The sequence below is a fragment of the Tenrec ecaudatus genome, chromosome X (assembly GCF_050624435.1).
Source record: "Tenrec ecaudatus isolate mTenEca1 chromosome X, mTenEca1.hap1, whole genome shotgun sequence".
Classification (NCBI taxonomy): Eukaryota; Metazoa; Chordata; class Mammalia; order Afrosoricida; family Tenrecidae; genus Tenrec; species Tenrec ecaudatus.
Window position 1 is genome coordinate 45,554,077 of NC_134548.1, and position 5,365 is coordinate 45,559,441.

At 48.4% G+C, this 5,365-nt stretch overlaps 1 pseudogene; it reads left to right on the forward strand.

The window, feature by feature from the left end:
• The first annotated feature begins 216 nt into the window (after positions 1–216).
• Positions 217–5,035, forward strand: LOC142433307 (semaphorin-4B pseudogene; annotated as a pseudogene).
• The last annotated feature ends 330 nt before the right edge of the window (positions 5,036–5,365 follow it).

A 5,365-nucleotide genomic window follows, 5' to 3' on the forward strand; every position in this document is an offset into this window, starting at 1 on the left:
TCACAAGCAGCTACGTTTGGTCTATATCTTGGGGAGAGAATTTGGGAGAAATCCTTCTGTTTCCCACAATTCCCCCTTTTGCTTTATACATAAAATTCAAAAGAGCCACAGTGACTACATGGTTATTTTCTATACATTGAAAGCTGTCAAGGCAAAACTTCATGACCCAATTAATATAGCCCAAAATTCAGGCTTATAGCAAACATAAATCCAGGCATGGAGGATAAAGTCTCCCTAAGCCCATCTGCTATTGGAGGAAGGTATGAGAGGGGCTGGATGCCGCGGTGGGAAGAAAACGAGCAAAGAGGAATGTCTGCTTCTATAGGGCGAATGAATCAACCATGTGCTCACCTTAAGGTATCACAGCTTTAGGGGAGAAACTGTGAAAATGATAGACAACCGCAGGAACATGTACCTGGACCATATCTCCAACTACCAGAGTGGCGGTCTTCCAGCCATGGGATACTAGTCTTCCAGATTCCCTCTGTACCCGTCAGGGAATAAGTCCCAGTTTTATTTCCCTACAGTGCTAGTATCCCACATTTCCCCGCTCTGCATTATGTTTAAGAATTAATAGTGTCAGAGAGGCAACATGGTCTCTCTTCATATATCTCAGCTTCCTGTAGAAGTTACACGAGACTGCAAGCATCAACTTTATGATGAATAAACAACACAGTCAGACTGGAACTTAAGCTATGTGAAATACTTTTTGAGCCCAAGATCGTGGGTCCAACCCTGCCATGCCATTCACCAATTGCTTAATCCTATCAGAGCCAGGAGACGCCTCAAGCTTGTTTTTGAATATACAGAAAATATCCTTCTTTAGCTGAATCACATCTAATGAAATATTTCCCTTAAATCCTTGCAAATGTTTCCTAATCAAATCCCAATCATGCAATGTCTTATTATAAGGATAAGGGGTTATACAAAAAGCAGCAACATTCCAATAAAATTATAGCATTAATTGACAAGTCCAAAATCTTGCTCTTTCAGCAAAAGAATAGTCTGTTGTAATAGTTCAGTCACTATTGTATAAAATGTTCAGTTATGATAGAGTCCCAGAGGGTCCCTTAGACAGCATCAGCAATGGAAGAAGTATCTCAGCAGTCAGCGATCACCATCCTCAGGAATCTGTGAGGTCTTCTTAATGTTTGGGATAACTTCAGTAAACAGGACAGGGTCAGTTTCCTCCTTTCTTCTGGGCCTTGCCTGCTGAAGAGACATCCACCCATCTCCTTTGCCTGTGAAAACATAAGCAAATAGCCCCTCCCTTCAGGGTGTCATCAATCTGGAAAATGAAATATGACTAATATTGGATGGATTCTTCATTTCTTTCTTGTCCATCTTTCTCTGAACGTGATTACATCCTTCTAAGGGGAGTCCAAACACATAAATGCACAGCCCTTTCTCTATGGATCCCCAACGCAATTCCCGGCTTCCTGGGGCTCCTTAGGATCAGCTTTCTCTGTAGAAGTGAAAATGTGTTTATCCTCTAATTCTTTTACAAGCTTTCAGCAAGGAGAAAAATTTTTTTGTTAAAATGACCAAATGAAATTTGTCATACATAAGATTACTCTTCTCCCCCTTCTGTTTTAACAGACATTAAAGCACTGCTGGCAATCTCAGTTAACTTGTTAGATTTTAAACCAGCATAACAATTTAGGTAAAGTTCATTCTTATGCAAATTTCTGCTTCCACTCGGAGAATCTAGAGAGCTAACATGTAAATATCGGCTCCCAGCTCTCAGAAAATTAAGAGAGCTAACGAATTGGGTGAAAAAATTCTTAATAAATTCATCCAGCTGTTCTTGAAATAACTTACCAAGCAGACATTTTTTTCTCTAAGTTTACCAGTAAGGTTACAGGCTCTTTACACTGTATGATTTTACAGCCTTGCAATATTCTGTTTTGGTTAATTTCTCTCATTCCTTCCACGCTAGAGTTAGAGGAAGTTAATGAGCAGGACTTAGGCCCTCCTGGATGCCCTAAGTAAATGACCCCATATCCAAAGTTTAAAAACCTTTTCCCTTCAATTTCTAATTCCATCTGGGGGTGCTGTTGTTTTCCCACAACAGTATTCCAAAAGACCCCTTCATTTAAAGGTGGTCAGACTTCTCAGGTACTCTTTCCTGATAAGTATAACTTTTAACTCTAGAAATCCGAGGAAGCAAAAATTGGCCTAAGCGATCTTCCTTTATAAACCATGGTACATCAGATTTTATCACTGCCTTAATATCTCCTTCATAATCCTGATCAATAATTCCAGCAACAATCTGAACACCTTGAGAGTTTAGGTTGGACTTTCCTAGTAAACATCCCATAGTTCTTTTAAGTAGCACATCCCAATTACCGCTCTTAATAATTTATGACTTAATCACAGCTTTTGGCTTTTCCTCATAACTCTGATCAACTCAAGCATCAATTTTAATTCCTTGAGTACTTAGGTTAAATTTCCCTGATAGAAACTGTATTACTCGCCAGGAGTCAGAGCACCAGGGCGGCCGGGCACTCCCCTGACTGTCTCCAGCAAAGGCATAAGATGGACTTGTAGGAGGGAAGAAAACCAGCTTCTACTTCTCAAGGGAAGAGGATTGCTACTACTTAAGACCCAGGCTGGAATTCTGACTGTAGGTAGAGCATCTACCGGGGTTGTGCATCTACCTGACTTCCACTTGTACAACCAACCAACCACAGCACATCCCGGAACTTCTCTGTGCCTTATTCCCTCACCAGCTGTAAATATGAAAGGAGGCTTGACTGTAAACAGCTCAGCCCACGTTAGAGTTCTGAAAAGCGGCTGTTGCTCCGATTTAAAGCTGGGAACATCTCCAACTACACAACCCTTCTGCTAAGCAAGGATGGCAACACTCTATATATGGGCGCCCAAGAGGCCCTCTCTTTGCACTCAACACCAGCGTCAGCTTCCTGCCAGGAGGGGATTACCAGGAGGTGCTGTGGTGTGCAGACGCGGAGAGAAAACAGCAGTGCAGCTTCAAAGGTAAGGACCCCCAGCGCGATTGCCAAAACTACATCAAGATCCTTCTGCCGCTCAATAGCAGCCACCTGTTTACCTGTGGCATGGCCGCCTTCAGCCCTGTGTGCATCTACAATAATGTGGAGGACTTCACTCTGGCGAAGGACGAGGCAGGGAACATCCTCCTTGAAGATGGCAAGGGCGGTCATCCCTTTGACCCAAATTTCAAGCCCACAGCCCTGGTGGTTGACAGCGAGTTGTACACCGGAACAGTCAGCAGCTTCCAGGGGAATGACCCAGGTATCTCCAAAGCCAGAGCCAATGTCACACCAAGACCAAGAGCTCCCCCAACTGGCTACAAGACCCAGGCTTTGTGGCCTCAGCCTACATTCCCGATAGCCTGGGCAGCTTGAAGGGGGATGTCGAGAAGATCTACTTCTTCTTCAGTGAAACAGGCCAGGAGTTTGAGTTCTTTGAGAACACCATCCATCGTGTCCGCATCGCACGCATCTGCAAGGGTGACAAAGGCGGTGAGTGGGTCCTGCAGCAGCGATGGACGTTTGTGGGGGGAGGTCAGATCCTCCTTGGAGGCAGACTGCGGTCTCCCCACACCACAGGGGTGAGCCTGCTCCCTGCTGCTGGAGACAATGGATTACTTCTCCCTGAAGCTTGCAACTAATTGCTTGGTTCCTGTGGGTGGGGTTTACACCCTACTGATAATGGTTCCTGTGGAGAGCCAGAGAATAGGTCAGAGTTAAGCTGCTATCCTGATTCTAGGGTCCGCCCATCTTGTCACATGCATACCCCCAATCTCTTCTCTTCCTATTGCGTGTATGTCCCTAGACCACCCCCTCTCATTGCTGTATAACCTATAGACCTGGGTTAGCGATAGAGAGCTCTCTCTCTCGCTGGTCTCTCCCCCTCTCTCTCCTCAGCTCCTTCTCCTCCCGTTTCCCTTTCCCCTTGTCTTCCTTCCCTTCCCCCTCGCTCCACGTGGACCACCATGCGGGGCTGAGGCGAGCAATGCTACCATGTAATGTGTCTGACTGCATTATTGTAATGTCTCTTCTATCGCTCATGCTCTCCATGACTTTAATATAATATATATCTCAACCGTACAATTGTGCTTACTAAACCCATGATTAGTGGTGGGGGGCTGGCATCCCCTTAACTCATATCACAGACGTCCTTCCTGAAGGCCCAGCTGCTGTGATCCAGACCTGGGAACGGCTTCCCCTTCAACATGCTTCGAGACGTCTTCATACTGAGCCCTAGCCCCCAGGACTGTCTCAACACCCTCTTCTATGGGGTCTTCACGTCCCAATGGTACCCTGGGACCATGGAGGGCTCTGCCATCTGTGTCTTCCACCTGAGGGACATGCAGAGGGCCTTCAGCAGCCTCTACAAGGAGGTGAACCAGGAGACGCAGCAGTGGTACTCCGTGACGCACCTGGTCCCCTCATCCCGGGGCCTGGCAAGTGCATCACCAACAGTGCCCTGGAAAGGAAGATCAACTCATCCCTGTAGCTCCAGGACCGGGTGCTGAACTTCCTCAAGGACCACTTCCTGATGGACAGGCAGGTGCGCAGCCACATGCTCCTGCTGCAGCCCCAGGCCTGCTACCAGATGGTGATCATCCACTGTGTGCGTGGCCCGCACCACACCTATGAGGTCCTGTTCTTGGGCACCGGTGACAGCCGGCTGCACAAGGCTGTAAAAGTGGGCTCTAGGGGGCACCTCATCCAGGAGCTTCAGGTGTTCCCCCAGGAACAGCCCATGCAGAACCTGCTGCTGGACTCCCACAAGGTGCTGCTGTACGCTTCCTCCTCCTCCGGGATAGCCCAGGTGCCTGTGGCCAACTACAGCGTACAGAAGCTCCGGCGACTGCGACCTCGCCCGGGACCCCTCCTGCACGTGGAGTGGCTTCAGCTGCAGGCCCCACAGCTTTGGACAGCATTCACTGGACACCAGGTCGTGAATCCAGGACATCGAAGGGACCAATGCCTAGAGCCTGTGCAACACGTTCTCGCCTACATCGAGGGCTGCTGCTTTACCAGCATGAAAGTGTTCCTGAAGCAGGACAAGTGTGCTGGCGTGCACCCCAAGGCCCGCTCCGTGCCTGAGACCTGCCCACTCAACAGTGTTCGCCCTCCCAGCACCCCACTAGACCACCACCGAGGCTACCAGGCCCTGTCTGACGTTTCCCTGGGGCCCCGGGTCTTCCCTGAGTCAGAGAAGAGACCTCTCAGCATCCAGGACAACTTGTGGAGGTGTCCCCCGTGTGACCGCGGCCCCAGGTATGCCTGGAGATTCGGGATTCTGTGGTGTGAGCACGGACTTCAGAGGAGACCCCGGATTTCGGGGGTCCAGAGGGGTCAGCGTAGCCACTACG